At 43.4% G+C, this 24,173-nt stretch overlaps 1 long non-coding RNA gene across 1 annotated transcript in view; it reads left to right on the top strand.

Moving 5' to 3' along the window:
* The first annotated feature begins 9,247 nt into the window (after positions 1-9,247).
* Positions 9,248-24,173, top strand: part of LOC141373711 (uncharacterized) — a 37,740-nt gene continuing 22,814 nt past the window's right edge. Inside the window, exons 1-3 of the long non-coding RNA XR_012379987.1 lie at positions 9,248-9,340; positions 12,913-13,026; positions 14,157-14,210. This is a non-coding gene — a long non-coding RNA (uncharacterized lncRNA). The remainder of the gene's footprint in view (positions 9,341-12,912; positions 13,027-14,156; positions 14,211-24,173) is intronic.

Below are 24,173 nucleotides of genomic sequence, written 5' to 3' on the forward strand. Positions count from 1 at the left end.
GACTTCTGGAAGTATTTAGTGCAAAGTGCACATTTGACTGAATTTCTTTAAACAAATTATGATTCTCCTTATTTTCATATTGCCTCCTTTTCCATATGATTCTCCTTATTTTCATATCGCCTCCATATCCTCTGTATGATAATGTATGTTTTACATTTTCCACCATCCTAAATCTCTAATGTAACTTCTCTACTTTAGAACAAATCCACATCTGAGTTGTTATTGTTCCTTTTCTAAAGTAGCCTTGTAAATCATGTAAGTAAGCAAAATGTTCCAGTCGCCCCATGAAAGAAAATAGTACTAATACTGGCTATTCTCTAGGAGACAGACATGCTGCTATAAAACAACAAATTCAGCATTTTTTTTTACTAGTGGGATGGGAACATTTTATGTCACATTAGTTAATAATGTATAATCTTTCTTTAAATGCTTTATTTTCCATCCCCTGTCCTCTACAGGTTATCATAAAATCATAATGGTGGGGTCACGTTGGTTTTCCATGGGAAATTGTCAAGCTTCTGCTGCCATTGACAGTGCCCCTCAAATGATAGCACACAGATCACATATCCTAATTCCATTACTCATAAATTTGATGCTACAGATTATACATAGACCATAATTCCTTTCTAGAAATTGTCATAAAGAGACTGTCATAAAGTGAGCTATATTCTCCCATGGGAACCATGTTACAATTAGGGGTTACACTTCTGATCCAGAATGCAATATTAAATATGTAATGGATATGCAAAATAGGTGCCGTAAAATCAAATATACAAAACTATTAACCTCTTCAATTAATTAAAATAGTAATGCTACAAATTGGGCATAAATGTACTGTGTACATTATACAACAAGCTTCCAATGGGCTATAAAGTGCACAAATGGCACATAAAAATTATGAGTGGCCAAATCAACGATGTGGCCTATTAGAAGCTGAAATCCATGTTAAATCTTAAATCAACAATACTTCTGCATGTCGTATTAGGCTATGGAAAGATGTGTCTGGTTGGGGGGTGGGATGTTTGCACTACAAAACCCCTAAGATTGTTTGAAAGAGCAAGTCTTGATTTTTGCGAATAGTGCTATTAGCAGTGGGGCTTGGAGGAAAGAGATTAGGATTGGGGTTCAGGCCCCTTGAATCAAACTCAGCTGCTTCCTATGAGCTAGGCAATGTACAAAGTACAGGCTTAGCCCCAGCTGAGGTCTTGGGACCTCAACTTCCTTAACTATTGAATAAGATATTGGAGTCATGACCTCCAGCTCTAAACCTCCAGGATTCCACAGCCTAAAAGGGCCTTATGAGGATGATCCGGATAGCTACGTGTCTTAAAAAGCTGCCTAAAGATGTTTAGACTGATATCTTTTGTATTTTCCTACATAAATTCACTTTTCACGAAACAGAGGGATTCGAAGTCGTTCCATCCATGCATGTTAGGGATGTCTGAAAATATTTTAATAGCCCTTCCGTGTGGGGAGCGACTGAAGATGAAAGTTGAGGACTAGAACTGGTATCTGGCTGAAAGGTTTGCTGAAGATGACAAGAAAACACAACTGACCTCCTTTTCACCTTTCACATCTTGACTTAAAGCTACACATGCAGCTGTCTGAGATGAAACAATAAAGTTCCCTGGAAACAATTCATAGGGAAACCCTCATCTCCAGTGTGATGGTGTTAGGGGTTGGGGCCTTTGAGAGGTGATTAACTCATGACTCATGACGGTAGAGCCTCGTGAATGCGATTAGTGCCTTTATGAGAAGAGACTGAGGGAAATGACTGTTCTCTGCTTTCCACCATGTGAGGACACAGCAAGAGGGCCATCTGCAAACCAGGAAGTGGGTTCTCACCAGTCACTGGATCTGCCCACACTTTGATCCTGGACTTCTCAGCCTCCTGGACGGAGAAATAAATTGTGTTGTTTAAGCCACCAAGTCTATGGTATTCTGTTACAGCAGCCTGAAATGACTACGGCAAAGTGCTCCGAATTGTTTTACTAGATGCATGGTTGAACATTGTTAAATTAATTCACACTTCATTAGAAACCTGCAAAAATTAAAAGGAACCTTTCCATTTCTGGCAGCGTGCTGGACTGGATAACTCCGCCTCTGAAACTATTTAAAAATTATTTCCAAATGCATCAGTGAGCTAGAAAGAAGGTAGAGATACTCAGATGCCACAAGCTAAGTAGAAGCTTTAACCTATAGAAGTAGGCAGAGCACTAAATCAACCTTTTGCCTTGAGTGTTCTTATTGAAATCCAGCGAACTTGAGCTTGGCTTTCCAAGGCTTGTGGGGACAGTGACGTTTGACAAAAGCCAAGACTGCCCATGGAGTGTCTAATTATAGGTCTTTTGCATAAAGCTGAGATTCAAAAGACTATTTCCTGAGGGTAATAATGAATTGGAAATAAATCTGCACCTAGGTTAAGGAGGGGGAGGGGCTGCAAGGAAACTACCTCTCTTGAATCTTGGAGTAGCCAAAAACAAATCTTTCTTGATAATTCAAAATTATAAGCCTCCCTTCATGCATATTTACTACCAAAATTTACCATACCTGGTGATTCCTAAAACCTTAACCAAGAACAGGTTAAAGTAGTTTAGGATTGATTGGTGCCACAGACACCAGTTTCAAATAGAAATCCTCTCTGGAGGAAATCATTTTCAATGCAGGCCCTAAGAATTCCCAAAGATAAAGTTCTAAGGACTACCAGGACAGTGAAAAATTACAAAATAATAAGGAAACAAAGCACAGCAAAGGCAAGCAAGCAGGAATAACAGACATGGAAGCAGATTTAAAACTCCTTCAGACACAGAAAGTAAGTTTGCTGAACATTCAAAGAAATAAAAGAATGGATTAAAAACGTGCACAAAGAGTAAGAAATGAAAAATAAAAAGGAGCCAGTAGAACCTTAGAAATGAAAGTGCTCCTAATGAAAAACACTCTATGTCTTACAGGAGAGTACTCACAACAGAAGTGGGAACCATGAACTGGGAGACAGATTCAAGGAATGATCTAGAATACTGCACAGGAAACAAAGAGATTGAAAATAACTGAAGAAGTTAAGATGGCACGGAAGCTTGAGGAGGACGTTCTAATTACATCTTGTTTGAGTTCCAGAAAGGGAAGTGGAAAAAAAAAAGGACAGAGGAAATGCGTGAAAAGATTATGCCTGAGAATTTTCCATGGCGGCCCGCTTTCAAGAGAGAAAAAGAGAGAGCCATGCAAGAAGGAAGCCAGTCTTTTGGTAACCTCGTTGCTGAAGTGATAACCAACCAGTGTCGTAGTATTCTCGCCATTAGAAGCAAATCATTAAGTTCAGTCCATTACACAGTTACACAAGTGGGTGAATGCCAGGAAGTAAGGACTGTTAAAGGCCATTTTAGAGACTGCCTATGTGAGGCATCAATGAAATACACATCAAAACCAAATTAAGATCCTGCTACACATATACTAGAATGACTAAATTTTTAAAAAGTGCAACATCAATGTTAACAAAAATAGGGGGCAATTGGAATTGCTGGTGGGCCTTAAAATAGTACACACATTTTGGAAAACAGTTTGGCAGTTCTTAAATAGTTGAATATACACCTACCATATGTCATGCCTCTCTTAAGTATTTACCCCAAAGAAATGAAAACGGGTGTTTGCACAAAGACTTGTACATGAATGTCCTTAGCATATTTATAACAGTCAAAACACTCAGTACAACCCAATGTCCATCGCAGAGGAAGTGATAACAAATTGTGGCGTATTTATACAACTGAACACCACCCAATAGTAAAATGGAACTGTTGATATATGTAATAATGTGAATCAATCTCAAAATAATTATACTGGGCGAAAGAAGTCAGATCCAAATAACTATTTACTGAATTATCTTACCTATATAAGATTCTAGAAAGAAGGAAACTAATCTATAGTTACAGTAAACAAAGTGATTGCCCAGAGACAAGGGGGGCAGGAAGGATGGAGTGCCAAGGGCATGAAGAAGCACTGGGGTGATGGAAATGTTCTGTATCTTGATTGTGTTGCTGGTTTCACAAGTTTTTACATCTGTTGGACTCATCAAATTGTACATTCTAAATACATGCAATTTACTGTACTGAAATCATATCCTGACAAAGTAGTAAACAGAAAAAAAAAAAACAAGGCAAAATAAAACATTTTGAGACCCAAAAGAAACCCCGCCCCCCAAAAAAGCTGAGTTTGCCACAACAATCCTTGACTAAAGAAAGTCGAAAGAGATTTACTTTGGCTAGAAGGAAAGTAATCTTATATGAAAGGTCTGAGGTGCAGTAAGGAATAATAAGCAAATGGCAGATATTTGGGTAGATTAAACAATCATTAATCATATAAAGTAAAAATCTCAATGTTTAATTTGGGGTGTTGAATTATAGAATCAAAATGCTACTTAGTAGTAACACATGCTTTGGGAGGGAGGTGACGATATATGGTTGTTTTAAGTTCCTTATATTATTTATTTATTTTAAGACTTTATTTATTTATTTGCCAGAGAGAGAGAGCGAGAGAGAGAGCACAAGCAGGGGGAGGGGCAGAGGGAGAAGCAGGCTCCCCAATGAGCAAGGAGCCCGATGCAGGACTCGATCCCAGGACCCTGGGATCATGACCTGAGCGGAAGGCAGACACTTAACCAACTGAGCCACCCAGGCGTCCCCTTTATATTACCTATTATGAGTGTAAAGATAATGGATAATCTGGTCTGTAGATAAATTTAGATTTCTTTAGTAACCACAAAAAGAATACAAAATATAGGACTTCCAAAGTGATAGAGAAAAAATGTAATGATTGAAACATGATCACAGGGAAGGCTAAGAAAGTAAAGAAAAAGAAACATGAAAAAATGTGGGCAAGACAGAAGGCAACAGATAAGGTGGTATATAGTTTACTCTGGCTGCTAACACATAAAGCCACAAACTTAGTGGCTTCAAACAACACGCACAGTTCTGGAGTCAGAAGTCCAACATGGGCTGAAATCAAGACATTGGCAAGGCTGCGTTCTTTCTGGAGGCTCTAGGGGAGAATCTGTTTTGGAGCCTCTTGTAGGTACTAGAGGCTGCTCATGCTTCTTGGGTCACAGCCTCATTCCCCATCTTCAGAATATTTATGGTATATGGCAGCTGAGTGAGGGCAATTGCCACAGCAGGGGGACACTGTTACACCTGTTATTCCTCATTCTTATAATTGCAAGGGTGAGAAAAGCACTGGGTAAGCAGGAGACAGAGGGCTTAGGGACCCACAGTCCGCATGGGGAAGAGTCTTAGATCAACAGGGGTTAGCATGGGTGCCCTTGTGAGAAGGTGGATTGGGACCGCAGACAAGGGTCCCCTGGGTCCTCTGGGACATTGAGGTTGGGCACAGCAATATCCACTGAGAAAGCAGGAGCTCTTTCTCAGGTGCTTCCATTGCCAGGCACCCCTAGCACCTGGGGGCGTCACTAACCTGTCCGAATGTCTCTCATTATGCCAGTGCAGGACAAAAAAGAGAAAAGGCACGAGTAGAATATCAGAAATATGAAAGGGACAAACCTATAGGTGTTTCCAAGATGAAATATAAGAAAATATGGTGAACATTTTATTCTACTATATTCGAAAACTTGAACCAAATAGACATGTGCCTGGGAAAATATAATTTACACAGAAATAGAAATAGCAAATAGGCCTGAAGAACGCTTGTGTGAACACATTTTTTTTTAAAGATTTTATTTATTTATTTGACAGAGGGAGAGAGAGAGAGAGCACAATCAGGGGGAGTAATAGAAGGAGAGGGAGAAGCAGGCTTCCCGAAGAGCAGGGAGCCTGATGCAGGACTTGATCCCGGGACCCTGGGATAATGACCTGAGCCGAAGGCAGACGCCTAACCATCTGAGCCACCCAGGTACCCAACACAGGTATTTCCTTCCTACGTCACGAGCCAGCCTTCTCTCATGTAGGGCACTAGACAGTGGAATCACTGACAAGAAGTGCCACAATGCGAAAAACGTGACACTAAACAGACTGCGAAAAGGACACGTTTCCAGCATAAGAGCTGAAGCTAGAAGACAGAGCCTTGCTCGCCCTCCGCTGAACCTGCAGGGAGAGTGACTCAAATTTTTCGCCACTCTGCACCTGCAAATGGCCGCAAATGGCCGCAAAAGCGCTCTATTGATTCCGGTGTCACAGAGAATCTTAGCAAGCAGGTGCGTTTACAGATGGGGAATCCATGAATAATGAAGTTTGGCTGTAATTCCTTTAAAAGCAGAAGGAAGACAAAGGTGGAAGTCCTGGTCAGACCAGTGAGATTTTGAAAAGAAAAGGCACAATTTTCTTTTTATGCAGATGATATGATTATGTACATAGAAAACCCCAAAAGGATCTCTAATAATTATTATAGCTAACCAGACTTTAGAAAGATTGCCTAATGCAAAATTAATATATAAACATTAATCTGTTTGTATACTTCAGCCATAAACATTTAGAAAATGTAATTTAATAAAAGATACCAATTATGATAGCATTGAAAATAGATAAAGCACCCAGGAAAAAAACAGTTGAAAAAAGGAGCAATGTATCTTAATGTACATAATTATTAAATTTTATTGAAACACGTTTATGAAGATGCCAGTAAGTGAAGAATTTACTGTGTAAATGGATGGGGGAAGAAACGATTTAGCAAAGAAGTCGAGTCTTCCCAAATTTATCTATAGACAATGCAATTCCACACAAACACCCACAGGTTTTGGGTTGTTTTATTTTGTTTGAACTTGATAAGCTGATGTGAAAGTTTATATCGAAAGGCAAAGGATCAAAAATAGCGAAGACACTCCTGAAGAACAAGCTGGGTGCCTTGCTTTACCAGAAACATAGCAAGAATTCTTATTTGGAAATACTTTGGAAAGACAGATTGACCAATGGGACTGAATCAAGTGCCCAGAGACAGACCCAGATACATATACAGAAACTTTAGACACTGCCGTTAGTGGGTAAAGAGTTATTTAAAATGGTGCTGGTCCGTGGGTAAAGGATTGATTACTTAAAATTATTATTTCATTTTATTTTTTTAGGGGGAGAGAGAGATATTACATGAGCAGAGGACTAGGGGAGAGGGGCAGAGGGGGAGAGAGAGAGAGAATCTCAAGCAGGCTCCACACTCAGAGCAGAGTCTGACCTGGGACTCGATCTCACAACTCTGCGATCATGACCTGAGTTGAAATCAAGAGTTGGTTGTTTAACCAACTGAACCACCCAGGAGCCCCTAAAATGATTATTTTAAATTGATAATTTAAAAATCAGTTGGTGGGGCGCCTGGGTGGCTTGGTCAGCTAAGTGTCTGGGGCTCAGGTCTTGATCCTGGGGTCCAGGGATCGAGCCCCATGTCGGGCTCCCTGCTCAATGAGGAGTCGGCTTCTCCCTCTTCCCCCGCCCCCTTCCCCGCTCCTTCTCCCTCTCTCTCTCTCTGGCTCACTCTCTCTCAAATAAATAAATAAAATCTTAAAAAAAATCAGTTGGTGATTCACCCAAAAAATAATGAAATTATCTCATAGTATATAACAACCCATTCCAGGTGGATTAAACATTTATACGTGAAAGGCAGACCCATAAAACTTTTAGGAGACAGAGTAGGAGAATATTTTTATGATCTTGTTATAATCTTCCAACAAGATAAAGATCAAATTTTGATGAGTATATAGAATAACTCGAACACTTACACACTGCTTGTGGGAATGTAAGTTCTTATAGATGCACTAGAAAGTAACGGGCATTATTTAGTCAATTTAAGAAATGTGCATATCCAATAACACAGCCATTCCACTCCTAGGGATTTCCCCTAGAGAAACTTTTGCATGTGGGTAACAGGAACTCCCGTAACACTGTTCAGAGCAGCCCCATAATAGGAAAAAAACTGGAAGCAGCCAGCATTTCCATTGACAGTAGAATGGTTAAATAAATTGTGGTATATTTGTATAATCGAATGCCATAAAGGAGTAAGAGGGAGTGAATTACAGCTATACAAGACAATATGGGTGACACCTAATATTGAATGAAAAAGCAAGTCTCAGAAGCATACCCACAGTATGGTTACATTTATATAAAACTTTAAAAGGCTAGTTTGGGTATATTGCATAGAGATAGAGACACAACGTTAAAACTAAAAACCAAAAAAGCAGAATGAGTCCAGAGTTCAAAATAATTGGGGGGTGGGGACAATGAGATGGAGGTGGAGCCTAAGTACTTCTGGGTAATGGTATCAAGCCTTCTCTTAACCTGGTTCATGGGTCATTGTGTTGTTCTTATTTATACCTTACATATACACATATTTGTGTAGTGTATGTGTATGCCAAATTTTTTTGGCAAATATAGGGCATTTACTTAAACGATTAAAAATGAAACAAAACACAACACCAAACAACAAAAATAAAATCTTTCCAGTAATTGCCAAGGCAGGCAGTATACTGATGGCCTTGCCTTGATGGATAAGGAGATTGACCTAGGGCACCTGGGTGGCTCAGTCGTTTTGAGTGGCTGCCTTCAGCTCAGCTCATGATCCCAGAGTCCCGCGATCGAGTTCCGAGTCGGGCTCCCTGCTCAGCGGGGAGTCTGCTTCTCCTTCTGACCCTACCCCCTCTTGTGCTCTCTCATGCTCTCTCTCTCTCAAATAAATGAATAAAATCTTTAAAAAAAAAAAAAGGAGATTGACCTACTATTTATGGATTAAGCTGTTGTGGGCATTTGACATGCATCATTTTATTAAATTCTTCCAGCGATCCTTTTGGGATGTGTCTTATCCTACTTTATAGAAAAGGAACACCGAATCTTAGGTTAAGTAGCTGGATCAAGATAAGTACTAAATAATGAAACAGGAATTGAAACCCAACTCTCTCTCGTTCCAAACCTGTGTTCCAAAATCTTGTTAAAGACTAAATCAGGTGGAGAAAATGGACACAGGCCTTTCCTTTAGGCACTGGAGAACCGGGGGCCTCTTTTTAATCAAGAGAGGCCAGGCATAGACACTGTCACTGCACTCAGTCCAAAGGGCAGGTTCCCGAGGGAGAGAGAAAACAAGGCTAAGGAAAATGGAAGGCATTTTCTGTCCAAATGGATTTGTGCAGCCCCCAAAGGGGAGAACCTGCAGCCAAAACGAATAGAATAGAGCATGATCTGTGAATGAGGAAGTGGAACTACAAAACAGGGTCACGTGAGCCTTCCACGGTGAGCAAAGGCAGCTGCCGCTGGGCTGGACAGACTACAGATCCTGCCTGTGGTGGGAGGCTGCTCTCCACAGATAAGGCCGCCCGTCCCTGCGGGCATCCCCCCTTCCCTTCAGAGGAGGCCAATTAACATCACTCGTAAGTCAATCAGAGAAAGACATGTGTCATATGACCTCACTGATATGAGGAATTCTTAATCTCAGGAAACAAACTGAGGGTTGCTGGAGTGGCGGGGGGTGGGAGGGATGGGGTGGCTGGGTGATAGACATTGGGGAGGGTATGTGCTACGGTGAGCGCTGTGAATTGTGCAAGACTGTTGAATCACAGATCCGTACTTCTGAAACAAATAATGCAAGATATGTTAAGAAAAAAGAAAAAGAAGAAGATAGCAGGAGGGGAAGAATGAAGGGGAGTAAGTCGGAGGGGGAGACGAACCATGAGAGACGATGGACTCTGAAAAACAAACTGAGGGTTCTAGAGGGGAGGAGGGTGGAGGGATGGGTTAGCCTGGTGATGGGTATTAAAGAGGGCACGTTCTGCGTGGAGCACTGGGTGTTATGCACAAACAATGAATCATGGAACACTGCATCAAGAACTAATGATGTAATGTATGGTGATTAACAATAAAATAAAAATTTAAAAAAAAAAGAAAGCCTTTTCTCAGAATTCAACCTTCCCTGGTGAGCTGGGACAGAAACAATGCAGCAGAGGTGACTTGGGGCCTAAGAATTCGGCAAGAGGCAGAGATTTCTGATGGGCCATGTTTACTAGAAACACTGCAGATGCTTTTTCCTTTGGGCAGGCCCTCATTCTGTGTGGAATGCTCTCGGAAAGTCCGCATTTTCCACTTTCCCTTCCCCCCCGTAACCCATCTTCTGGTAACCACCTCTATCTAAACTCTCTGGGTGCTGAGAAGCGGAGGTGTGACATTTCACAAAACCATGGCCTGAACACGCTTCTGTTTGGAAAAGAGACTTGTGAAGTATCCAGTGTCAACTGAGTCCTCCCAAAAGCCCGTCGCCTACATCATCCAGGCGGTAAAACCTCGGGTTCTATGGATAGCTGAATTCCTGGGATCTCATTTCTACTGTCTCTTGGAATTTCCTTCAAAATACAACAGCCTCTTCAGCCCCCAGATCCGAGGTGGCGGCTCAGTGGCTTTCACAGTTTCCCTATAAGTCTCACTCTAATGTCTGCTTATTTCCCAAAACCAATGAAACCTCGGTTCCCTCACCATCATCCCCCACCCCCAGAAAACACTGCCTCGCTTTACTTCACGTTATATAATTGAACTTTCTGGCTGAGAAGGTGCACTTCAGATGTTAGCCATGGTTTTCACAGTTAATAAATGAATAAATTAAAGAGCTCCCTGACAGCTGTGGTTTATGAGGATCAGAATGACATTGGTTCAGTCATCTGACTCCATTTCCCACCCTCCCTCTTATGGTTGAGGTGAACTGGAAGGGTGGATCCAGTTTCCTTCTTTTCCTGGTAGAAGCTGGAAATTAAACTCTGCTGTTAATCAACTGAAAATAATTCCATCATAGTAGCAATTTCCATACTTAAGAGAACTTAGTTAGAATCCGGCAGAACCATGGGGGGCTTCTCGTGCCCAGACTCTCATTTTTTTATTGTGGTATAATATCCATAAGATAAAATTTACCATTTCAGCCATTTTTAAGTGTACAATTCTGTGGCATTAAATACACTTACGATGTTTTGCAAACTATCACTACTATCTATTTCCAGGTCTTTTTCATCTTCCCAAACAGAAACCCTGTGCCCCTTAAGCTAACTCCTCAGTCCCCCTCCCTTCAGCCAGTGGTAACCACATTCTGCTTTCTGTCTCTATGAACTTGACTATCTGAGGTACCTCATATATGTGGAATCATGTAATCTGCCTTCTGTGTCTGCTTTATTTCACTTAGCATAACATTTTCAAGGGTCAACCGTGTTGTAGCAGAGTTTTACTATGTATAAGAATTTTATGTGTTTTTATGGATGAATAACATTCCATTCTATGTCTATACCATACTTTGTTTATCCATTCACCTGCTGGTGGACGCTTGAGTTGTTTCCACTTTTTGGTTCTTGTGACCATTGGTATACAAGTATCTGTTTGAGCCCTAAACTTCAATTATTTTGGGTGTATGCTTAGGAGTGACATCGCTGGATCATATGGTGACTCTATGTTTTAAAGAACCAGCACCTCATTTTTAAAGTTAAGGAAACTAAGGATCCGAAAGGACCAACTGTTTTTTTAAGATCATACTTACTAAGAATATTTGATTACTATGATTCTTTTAAACATGTGCTTCTTTCTACCTTAAAGTATATCTTAAGAACTTCTAGAGGGCAGGGAGCTTAATTCATGTTTGCTTGAACATGACTAGCAGTGCCTGGAGCGTGATCAACATTCAAGCAATGTGATAGATGTTTGTACATCAACATGTTAAAATGGTACTCTATCAATGACCCAGAACAAAATAATAGATGGCAAGTACACTCACATTCCAAAGTGGGGTGCTAGACCACCTATGAAGGACTTGCACATGAGGCATTCTGTAAGCCTATTTTGTGACCTTAAGTATAGGAAAGGACTGAAGTTGAAGACATCAGGAGAATATCTTTAAACAAGGGTGTTGACATGTCTTTAAACAAGAGTGTTGAAGTGTGATGACATTTTCCCTTCTCCCTGGTGGCATTATTGGGAGAAGGCTGGGCTTCCACTGATGGTAAGGCAGAGGCACACTGTAGACTAAACATAGGCCACTCAGAGGGAGCTCACCCAAGATGGTGTCCTGCCAGGAAAAGATGGGGGTGCACTTTTGGTTGCAGAAGCTAATAGAAATGTTATAAGAAGACAGCTAGAAGAGAGCCCTCATCTTTTCAGTCAAGAGAGCTGCAGGTAGATGTTTCTAGTAGGTGCTGCATGAGAGAAAGTCAGCAAGGGAATCACCTATATTCGTAGAACACTTGAACAGATATTGACAGTAGCAACCAAGTAAGATCTTTCCGGAGCTTCTCTTTCTAGTACCTTGACCCCCAGTCTCACCTTCAAGTTTTATCTGGAAGGATTCAGACAGAGAGGAAGAGGAGAGGCCGAGAAACCAGAAAGAAGTCAACCCTGCCATCCCCTCCCCCTGCAGGCTCCCAGCCAGAAGCAAAGCTAATCCAGGGGCAGGAACTTTCAATGAAGTTCCCAGTTTTATCCGTTACACTGAAGAGGAAATTGACTGAATGGAGGCTATCCCTGGTTCTAAAAGTGGCTAGAGAACTTTTTCTTATCAAAGGGTGCCTGACAAAGATATGGGAGCCAGCCAAGAGTTCATCTAGGAGGGTGTGGGGCAGAAATAGCTCAAATAGACAGTGAGGGGAAAGAATAGAGTTGTTTTCTGTTTATACCTTACTGGGTTTTTCTCTTTCTCAAGGCTAAATTTAAAGTGCGTTAAAATAGATTTTTGTTTCAAGAACATTATCCATCATAAGCTTACGCAGGCTAACAAAAAAAAAATGTTAAATTTATTTGCTTCTGATTATAACTTAATTGACTGAATGTGGTGACAGTGCATATTTTATCAAAGTAAGAATACTTTGGGCTATCTGGCATCCACTACCAATTTTAGTAATAGCACTTCAGTTCCTTGTGGAAAATTATTTCTCCCCCATTCCGTATAGTTTCGTGAGACTATTACTCAAGATTTCCCTAGCCAAAGGATGGGATCGGGGGCCAAGCCGCTGGGATTTAAATGTTGAGCAGAATGAGAAAAAGACTAAGAACACTTGGCACCCATGGTTAACAGACACAACACTTTGATAAGATGGTAAGTAGCAGTGTAAATTCTCTGACCTCCCCCTCTAGATCCATGCTTCTAGACTTGGGTTTCCATAGTCTTAGCCAGCAGATATCTTGCCAGTAGATTGCTGTAAGCATAGTTTCTATTGCTTATAACCAAAGGAAACTGATCTGTGCTGACTGCAGGTTGGTGTACATTTATTTATGTCATTAGTACAAAAAAATAAGTTTTTATTTAACACATGTGGTTGGGTAGGGAGATGCTTGCTAAATGGAAGAAGAGTAGGGGTGAGTGCTGCAAACAGTAAGTGGCGTTGTGGCAGGCACTGGAGAAACAGTGATTAGTAAGACGGATATATCCCTGGTCACATGAGGTTTACAGTGTGATGGGACCTGAAAAGGAATAAATAGCACTTGTTTCATTGAGTATTAATTGATGATGATGGGGAAACAAACGGGTGCTCGGGGAACGTGTAGGAAGCAGGGAGGGCTTCCTGGAGTAAAGGGAGCCTGTAGGATAAGAAGTTGGACTCACTCAGCAAACGGGAGAAGGGCTGATGATAGAGCTTAGGGTAGGAATGACATAGTTTTCCAGGTAGAGAGAAAGAAGTTCAAAGTTTGGTGGAGCAAAAATGCCTGGTGCCTCCGGAGATCTGAAGGAAGATCTCTGTTCTGTGGTTATGGAAACTCATGAGCCAAGAGCCTGTTGATGTTGACCGAGAGGATGGTAGACGGGCATTGCCTTCACCTTTAGTGCAGGGGATTTTAGAAGTCTAGGTAAGCTAGTGAGAATAAGGAAATATTCCCTTGTGAGTTGGGTTGAAGGGAACACTTCAAAGTCCCGTAGTCCCTGCCTTTTAAACCTACACTTAAAAATTGTTCTGCCCGGCTGAGTACAAACAGAAGTAGAAACAGCAGTTACCTCTGGAATAGTAGATCCAGCCATTTTGTTTTAATTCAGTATGTTTGGATAAGAACAAAAATAATAATCTAGGTGTGAGAAGACAATGCACGTGCACAGATAGAAAATGGCAGATCTGCTACCCCATGACACAATCTGATGATTCTCCTCATGTCCTGCCCAACAATGGAGTGGGGGGGGGGAACATGCCAAAGGAACAAATGACATCATGGTTTTCAAATTTCTTGCCTCCCTAGATCCCTTCAGAAACCCAAGAGTTGAAAAACTCAAGGTGGGAACTACTGAACAGGGTGAGTAGTTACTGAGACTCCCAATGATTTATTTTGGGAATGCTGTGTAGAGCTAATAAGATGGAACATCTGAATGCTTTGAGACAAACTGACCAGTTTCCACGACACCTAAGGAGCACTGCTACATTGACACTCTAGAGGATGTAAAGATGAGTAAGACATATTCCTCACCCTCCAGTAGCTTATCTTCTAGAAGGGCAGTTGAGACCTTTGGTAGATCTTTTTAACTCTCTTGGACAAATCACTTGCTGTATAGTGGTATACATTGTCCCCAAGTAAGAATTGTCAGTCTATATTATAACGAATGGAATAAGCTAATCATTGATGATATGACCTAAGCCTCATATACCATTATAAGAGGAATTCAAGAAGGAAGAAGAAATGTTTATGGCCAAGGGCTTAATGGGCTTCATTTCATTTAATTCTCCCTGCAGCCTTGCAAAGTAGACATTAGTGACCTCATTTCACAGAGATAGGAACTGAGGCAAAGTTAGGGAACTTGCCTACAGCCACATGACCAGTAAGAGGAGAGCTGGGTAGGAAGCTATGTCTCTGGTCTCCAGGGCCCGTGCATTTCCCACAGTACCAGGTTGTTGCTTACTGCTTCAGACTGAATTCTCCCAGGGTCCAGTCAGACCCTTGCGTGCTTCCCCGGTGCTTCTAAGCAGACCCTTGAGATCATTTAAATAAGTGATGAGCATATGAATTAAAGAGGCTTCTTTTGGAGATTTCTTTTATATGCCTCTCCTAAACAAGACCCATCTGATTTTGTCTGACTCACCTCTGGAGAGGTAGGGCTTTGGTGTGACTATGAGTCTTTTCCTCTGCTGAATCACCAGTCTGTGACCCTAAAAAGTCATAGTTGACAATAATCACTTATTGTAATTGAAGAAGGAAAGCACGAATACTTGCTGAGTGATAGCTAGGCTGCTATATGGGTATTTAGAGAGAGGATATATACTCTACTGCAGTGATCTTTATTTTTGAACACTTCTGGGCCACCCTTCTTCCCACTCATTCCTAGAGTGTTACTGGATCTGACAGCTGTCAACCCTACAGAGTAGGAGGTTGCTAAAATATAGCGTATATCCGATCAGTTGTTTTTTTTTTTTTAATCGAGTGCCTGAGTGCCACAAACCCTGATAGCGACTTTCTTGGAGCCTTAAGCTTCACAGAATCCCCACGTAGTTATTATTATCCTTGTGGAGAAATGAAGTTCAAGGACATGAAACTTTCCACATCCCCACAGTTAGCAAATGACAGATCTGGGATTCCCTGGCACTCTCCAGGTATTCTACTCACTGCGCTGCCTACGAGGGGTGAGGGGGTGAAAGAGAACATTGAGGTCTAGAAAGCCCAAGGGGATTGGTGATCAATGGAGTCCTGAAAAGGCAGTCATTCTGGACTGCATGTTTGTGCCCCCACACACCCCTACCCCCACCCCCGGCCCCACCAAATTGGTACGTTGAAATCCTAACCTCCAGTGTGATGGCATTAGGAGGTGGGGCCTTGGGGAAGTGATTTGGTGGATTAGTGGAGCCCTCAGGAATGGGATTAGTACCCTCATAAAAGAAACACCATAGAGTCTCCCACTCTTTCTGCCATGTGGGGACACAACGAGCAGACAGCTGTCTATGAACTGGGAAGCAGGATCTTACGTGCTGGCACCTTGATCTTGGATTTTTCAGCCTCCAGAACTGTGTGAAATAAATGCTCATTTTATTAGCCACCCGATAGATGGTATTTTCATAATTTAGCAGCCCAAGTGGACTAAGACAATGGTAGAATGATACATATTAAACATAAATATGATTTTCTGTCATTTGTTGCCCTTCCTGAGTAGACCTCTGATCTCCAAAGGAGCTGGTCACCTTTGATAATGTACCCCACCATTGCTTCCCTCTGCTGCCGATGGAGCTCTCTCCTCCTGGTTATCAGATGGCCCTTTGTATCCTCAGAAGAGGTGCTCCTATGGTGATTTCCAGGATCTTCTCCACCATGACCCTTACAGTAATTACTTAAATTTTCCTTTCATTCTCCCTACATCTACTAGATGTTGGGGCCTCAAGGGGCTCGTGGCCAATGGAAGTGGTAGGCAACCAGACAATCCATTGTACCATGCCTTACAAAGGCACACTCGGTCACAGATTTAGTGTGTTATTAGGAAATCTCTAATGATTTCCTAGTGGTAAGGTGTCTCCTGATTATAAGACACAACCCCAAAACTATTATTTTTAGCGTCCTTGATTGCATCCCAGCTGGTCAGAAAAAATTAATCTTTTCTGCAATTCCTTTATCACAGGTTGCTAACTGCTTTCTATTTCCAACAATGAATCATTTCAATATGACATTTCATGCTCCTCAGTGGCCTCTGGTGCCAGTAGGACCGGGTTATCCTTTCCCGGTGCTGGGTGGCGGGTGGGGGCTTGGTGATGCTGTCTTCCTTGGTGTCTTAGCAAGAAGATGCAGAAGGAATAATGCCACATATAAGCAGGCTCGAGTTTCATTTATAGCTTTGCCTAACATTTAAGTGTAATGCCCAGCGCTTTCAGCAATGTAAAAATTATCTTTGGATTCCTGGAAATTTTCACCGATAGCACTTAGGAGATTCATCTGGCCCATGATGGGTCTGTGGGTGGTAGCGAAACGGGGTGAGGGGAAGCCAGCATCAAGCACATCTTTTCTCTTTCCCTGTAGCATTCGAAAAGCACAGTGGTGAGAATGAAGTGGTTATTGGTCAAATGATCTCCGTGACCTATTTTATCTAACCAGTGAGTCTGTCGTACAGAAAAGCCAGTACCTGCGACTCTATTTACTGAGCAAATTCCACCACCAGGTTATACACACCGGGCATCGGTGGAGAGCATCAATTTCTTTTGTCCTTTCTAGAAGAGGTGGGAAGAAATAAGAATATGGCCTCCCCGCAGAAATGCAGTTAGGTTACCTATAGCCCAAAGACAGGTTCTTGCCTTCTTTGTCCCAATTTCTGGAAACAGCCAATCTCTGAGCATCAGAAAGTCCAGGGCCCAGTGTCACTGATCGAGGTAAGCAGGCTGTACCTCAGTTTCTTCAAGCTCTTACACAGTCCTGTAGCTGGTATGCTTTATTTTATTTTTTTCCTTGCATGCTTTTTTATCAGAAGGCATCATGATTCATGATTTAATTCCTGGAAAGTTCATAAAGCTTCTCAGGATAAGGTTCACATTTAAATGAAATACAACACAACCTAAGAACTTAAATGGTCCAGATCCTTCCAATGTGTGGGTTGCTTCATCCCTGACATGGGCTACTTTAAGAGCTGTATCAGCTCTTTCATTGCACAAAGGTGCTGTCAGGACATTTCAGTAAATCATGGGATTCATTCATTCAGTTAGTCAGTCAGTCAACAAACATTTCCTGACACCCATTACATGCTAGACACTACGTTAGCCCTTGGGGTTATCCAAGAATTCTAAAATGGTTTCTCATTGTTCTAAAGTGTTTTGGCATAAAATGTTGCATTTATCTTCACAAAAGCAGGGGGAAGCAGATATCATTATTAGCTTTATTTTACTGATAAACCAAGACTCAGGGAGGTCAAAGGCTGTGCCCAAGGACTTTTATGTAAAACCTACTTTCTCAATTTCATTCTAGTTCCAGTATAACATGGTGTATTCTCAATTTTATGAACTTTAGTTTTTTAGGTTTTCATCGAAATCGATGAGCCAAAGTCAATATAGAGCCTAGACCCTTGGCTTTTGCAGATTTAACTTTCTTGGCTTTGACTATTTGCTAGACTCTTCTCGGGAACCATTAGCAAGTGACCTGGAAGAGCCATGACTTGGGAATTTGAATTGCAGAGACATGAGCTGATAGATCGTATGTTAGGCCATAACACAAGTCCTGAATCTCTTACCATCTCTTACTGGGAGGCTGGAGTGCAGAGCCAGCCCCTCTGGTTCTGAGCAGCTTACCAAGCCTCTGCATCTCCATGTGGCTCTCTTTCTATAAGTTTTCCTTAATGTATTTTATAGGGAAAATGCTACAGTGGGTTGCCAATCAGCAGTAGCATTTATGAATACCAGAACTTCCAGAGAAAGCTTCAGGAATTGGCCACCAGGAATATCAGTGTGTGAACGATGGCTAACGTGGGCATTGACAACTTCAGTTTGGAGGGGGAGTTTGACCTAGTGGTTCACATCTCCTTGGCCATTGACTCACCAGAAGCCTCTTTAACTGCTTTCTCTTTCTCCTCACTTTAGGAATGGGGCATAGCACTCTGGTATGGGTCACTTTTGATGGGAACTTGAGCAGTCATGTCCTGTTGTGCAAGACCTTCAGGGGGCTTCCTCGGGGCCCTGCAGGTTTCCACAGTTCTCAGCGGTTCCTTCTTCCTCACTCAGAATGGTTAGTTGGGATAGTGTCTTAGTCTGTTAGGGCTGCTATAACAAAATACCACAGACTGGATGGCTTATGAACAACAGAAATTTATTCCTTTCCGTTCTGGAGGCTGGGAGTTCAAAACCAAGGCACTAGCATGCTTGCGTTCTGGTGATGGAGAGCCCTCTTCCTGGTTCATAACTGGTGCCTTTTCTCTGTGTCCTCACCTGGTGGAAGGGGCTAGGAATCTCTCTGGAGCCTCTTTTATAAGACACTAATTCTATTCATTAAGGCTCTGCCCTTGCTCCATGACAAGCACCTCCCAAAGGCCCTACCGCCTAACGCCATTATCTTTGGGGGTTAAGATTTCAATAAATGAATTTTGGCAGATGCAAATATTCAGACCATGGCAGGTGGATATTGTAGGGAACATAGCTTTATGCAGCCTTGGAGATTTGCAATAGTTTTTTGTAATTTTCTACCTACCATGCGATTAGTAAAGTAACCAGGTCTTTCTCAGAATTGCTACATTGGCATCTACTTTATGCTCCTTATTGCTGATAGGAGTCTAACCCAGAGTACAGTCTCTGACCCTAGAGGCTTCATTAAACATTCCATTTCCATAAAATACACCATTTGAAAGAATTTTGTTGGGAATGAGACACTCTAAATAATGGATTTCAAAAATCTTTTTTTATTTGGAATAGATATTAATAAAATAAAACTCTCTATACCAGTTAAAGGCTATTTTAAAGAGTAGGAAAAAAGAGGAAATGGGATTTGCAGTATCCCAGGCCTAGAATCACAAAACAGAGCATAAAACAGTAGATTTGGAGCAGAGAAGCAATAGTTTAATAAATAACAAAATCACTATTTCCAAAAACTCTTCCCGTGAGTGGAACTCAGTCCCCTTATGATAGAACAGTACCATACGCTCTGCTAAAAGGAGTAGTTTTGGGGGGAAAAAAATCCCATTTTTCACCATTAGTCACCAGTGACTTCACACATCAAGACTCTTTGAAAATATCCTTAGTGACCCACAGACTAATCTTCTTGTAACCATGGAATTTTAGGGCGCCTGGGTGGCTCAGTTGGTTAAGCGACTGCCTTCGGCTCAGGTCATGATCCTGGAGTCCCGGGATCGAGTCCCGCATTGGGCTCCCTGCTGCTCGGCGGGGAGTCTGCTTCTCCCTCTGACCCTCCCCCCTCTCATGTGCTCTCTCGCTCTCTCAAATAAATAAATAAATAAAATCTTTAAAAAAAAAACACCATGGAATTTTATTTAACCAAATGTATACATGTGACCCTTCTTGGTCACAAGTGATGCTGGCACTTTGATTTATTTATCTTAAAACCACCTGCTTTGCCATCCATTCTATCACATAGAGGAATTTAGAAATGTTTTTCGGAGGTCAAGAGCAAATCTGTGTCATATCCTGGAACGAATCACAGGCTGAGTAACTTCTGTTCAGCTCCTCCTTTGCCCAAGAGAAGGAAAACCAGAGTTGACTTGGCCAAGATAAAATTCAGGGGAAACAAAAGAAAACACATCTGAGTTTTGCACGGCGCTGGCCTCATCCTCAGCACATTATAGAGTTTCCATGCTGGGTGTGAGTGTTAGCAAACATTCTTGAAGAGCAAAGAAAAATGCTGCTTCTGCAAATATGAGAGCCTCAATACTAATCAAAGCTTTGCCGCAATCTTGCAGTATTAGTGAGATTTCCCAGCTGTCAATCATTGCAGTTCTGAGAGCTGCAATGAGACTCTGGCTGAATGTGTACCTCTCAACAACTTGGAGCCCAGAGCAGGTGTTGTCCTCTTTAAAAGACAACTTGCAGACTGTCAACCAATTTCTTCCCATCTGGAAGAGAGGAGACAGCCAGCCCTCCGTGGTCCAGCATGAGTGGGGCCGCGGAGGAGTTGGGGCGGACATGGTACTGAATGCCTTTCTTCCCTACCTGCGTTCATTGCTCAAAGGAATGATGATTTCCAACTGCAAGTGGCCTTAAAGAGGGACAATTTAGTACCAGACTGTCTAATCAGGAAAGGCAAAGTGTTTGAACTTGGGAGTTTTACTCTAATTCCAATAGAGAGATCTCTAGTAATGGAAATTAGGTAAGTGTCTGTTCTCGGTAACAGAACGTATTTACTGCCACCTCTTTTGAGATAATGAAATGCCATTTAAATTACCCTCTCTCCCTGGTAAATCTGAGCAGAGAGCAAACTCCCCAAGTTTCCTATCATTTTGCAGAGCCCGAAACCATACTAGTAACCACTTCAAATCTCACTAGGGGAGAACAGCAGGTAGGAAGCTATTTGGGATTTATAGCGCCACTTACCTCTATAGGCAAAACCAGAGTCATAAAAAGCAAGAAGAAAGAGTTCTTAAGCCCTTCAGGGTAAGTAAGGGAACGCACTTTAAAATCCTGATTTTTATTACTCCAGACAAAATAAGACACCTTACTTAGCCTGCACCTGGAAGACTGAACTTCAGCCTTTGTCTGAGGCTCTTATTTCACCCGAGTCTCTGCCCATTTGTCTACATTGAGCCCAGGCCGGTCTGGTGTTTCTCCCGGACTCAGCTTCCTCACCTCTCAGGTGGAGCTAGTACTATCAGCCGGGTTCCAGCATCATGTACAGGACACTTTGTAATAAAATGTGCCATCTTGCGGCTCTAAAGTTCTGCCACGACGACCAAGAATCGCTCTAACGGCAGAGAAATCAAAACCAAAAGTGCGATATTTTCCCGAGTTTTCCATACCCAAATTGGTCCAGGGTATATGCTCTGTTTCCATGTTGTTGATTTCCCTCGTTTTTTTACTGCCACTTCATCTCTGGTAGCAAAGGTGGGTGGCAGGAGGGAGAAAGGCATGAACGTAGTAGTATCTGAGCTTTCCTGGGCAGACTTGGCCGGGACGCAGCAAGGAAGCCGTGAAGAAGCCCCACTGGTTTACACCTCTTCCAGAAGAGGCCAGTCTGAGGCCATGGAAAGGTCCAAGCATGAGGCTATCCTTCTAACTGGAGAGAGGTCTCTGTCCTGTTGCCTCTCTCCCGCCCTTCCCACCCCATCCCCAACCCTGGGAAAGATGAGCCCCCCTTCTCACCCTGGAGTCCTTCCTCTTGCTCTTGTTGCAAGCCCCTTTTCTCCCGGGCAAAGATGCATGACTCTCTCCTAACAGAAAAACAAAGTCATTTGATGAAACGTGTCACCCCTTGGAGACAAGGGCACTGCTGTCCTTCCCCTCCCCCGTCCCGGGTGCAGAGAGCAAGGCATGTCGGGGAAAACGGGCTGGCGTCAGGTTGAAATGTTCACCTCTCTCTAGCTCTGTGTGTCTGGGGAAGTGATTTACCCTCTCTCGCCTCAGCTGAAACAGTGGCAAAAAAAGAGTTGTAATAGTGCCTGCGAGAGTTATGAGGCTGATATGAGATCATGCGTTGAAGCGCTCCCAAAAGACCCAGGACACAGAGGTAACCAGGGTCTCTTCCGGGCATGGCCAGAGTTTTTTGGCATTGTGGTTGGACCTGCCCCCTCTCCCACCTTGCCCTTGCCTTGCTGCTCAGGCTCTGGAGGGACGTCCATGTTTGTTGACCTTCTGCCCATGTACCAAGGATAAATACCGCCTCTGCCTGGCAGTCTTGCCCGTACCGGTTTCCATGACACAGCATTATCTCATGCAGTTTACAAAACAGCTCACAGAACTCCTCCTACAATGTAGAGTCAAAATAGATGGCCAGGGCTCTGCATTCAGTGCAGAGATCTCTGCTTCTTCCGAGCCCCGGCAGCCTTGGGCTCCGATCCCTGGGACTCTGGAAAACCCTATTTTGGGTTGGGGGCCTTCCTGAGTAGCTTGGATGCCAATGCCTGGCGAGTGTGCCGTGTCAATCAGAAGCAAGCCCACGTCTCAGCCTCATAGTCCCGAGAGCCACAGACTCGGTGCCCTTGTGCCGGTTATCGTGGAGTGAGTGGGTAAACACGAGGCCCCAGGACGTACATTAACATCCCCAAGCTGACCCTTGTTTGCTTGTCGGAAGCCCGTTGCTCCCGTGGAGTCCCGCTCCTTCGTTACCCACGGGAGAAACTGAGGCACGGGGGCAGGGGCAGCCACAGCACAGCTGGGGACATCGTGGGCTCCAGCCCCAGCCAGCAGCTGGCTTTACTACACCTGCAGCCTGTAGCCTGTTTGTCTGCAGGCAACGCGTCCAGCTCCGTGTGTTCTCTATAAACAAAGGTATTTGTGGGGAGAAAGGCAGAAAATAGAGCGCTGGGGCTGACAGGCAGCTAAGAAAGGTGTGTGTGTCGCGGGGGAGAGACAGGAACCTGATGTATCAGGGAGACGAGAGAAGGGGCTGAGAAGTAAACCCAAGGAGCAGGGAGACATGCTGGTCAGGTGTGGAGTGAGTTGGTTGGTAAGTGGCCGCCAGGCCAGGAGGGAGCCGAGGGAATCTGTGCACACACAGAGGCCGCTCATTCTGTCATGACACTGGAAATTGAGGGTAGGACGCACCATCTTGGACAAAAGCCCTTGCTGATTTAGGATTCGCAAGCACAGAGAGGAGGAAGAGAGGGCAGCTACGTGGGCACCAGCCCCTCACCTCGAACCGAAGGGAATAGCAGAGGAGAGCATAGATCCAAAGACCTTTAGGCCTGGAAGACTGAGCCTGATTTTACTCCTTCCTGTCCAAGCGGGAAAGCGGCAGCCCAGGGAGGTCGAATGACCTTACTGCAGAGTCTGTGCAGAAGTCACTCCAGGTCTCTGTCTTCGTTATCCGGGTGGGTTATGTGAGTGGAGTAGTGTCTGCCCCTCTCAAAAGATATTTTCAAGTCCTAACTGCTGGTACCTGTGAACGTGACCTTGTTTGGACAGAGGGTCTTTGCAAGTGTCCTCAAATTAAGCTGGGGTCACACAAATGCAGGGCAGGCCCTAATCCAAAATAACTGGTGTCCTTGTAAGAAGAGGACAAGAGACGCAGACACACAGCGAAGAAGGCCTGGGGCGTGGCCTGGGGCTTTGCATGTTTCCACCAGCAAGCCAGGCGGTTTGGCTCGGGGGACCCTCAGTATACATTCTCTTGAGGCCGTCATTCTGTCCTTGACACCAACAAGGCCCCTTTGTTGAGGCGGTGAGAATGGAAGAGGAGGAGGGACACTCCCTGATGCCCTAATGACAACACACATGACCGAAGAACTGGTACAGGGAGGAAAAGGCTGAGGCTTCAGGAGGAAGCCCCTTGAGCCCCTGAGGACCAGCAGCTCCCCACGGGGAACCAGTAGGATTACCTGAGCCCCAAACCAGGTGATTACTTCTTTCCGGCCTCCCGAGTCTCGGGTCCCCTCCCCTCAGGTGCCACCACTGTTAACAGGTGCCTGTGTTGCTGTTGGTCAGGCTCGCATTTGAACTGAGGCATTTGGGGCAGTGCTCCTGCAGGCCTGGGGGCTCTTTCTCCCTCGAGAGTTCTGAGACCTACTCCCAGGTTTGGCTTCCAGAGGTCTGGGGCGTGGCCTGGGGCTTTGCATGTTTCTGCCGGCAAGCCAGGTGGTTTTGCTTGGGGGACCCTCCGACTTTAGACATGGTGGTTCCGTAAATGATCTAGAACCTTCCAGGG

This window comes from Callorhinus ursinus, unplaced genomic scaffold (genome assembly GCF_003265705.2).
Source record: "Callorhinus ursinus isolate GAN/ISIS: 27379988/994484 unplaced genomic scaffold, GSC_fseal_2.0 scaffold11, whole genome shotgun sequence".
Taxonomy (NCBI): domain Eukaryota; kingdom Metazoa; phylum Chordata; class Mammalia; order Carnivora; family Otariidae; genus Callorhinus; species Callorhinus ursinus.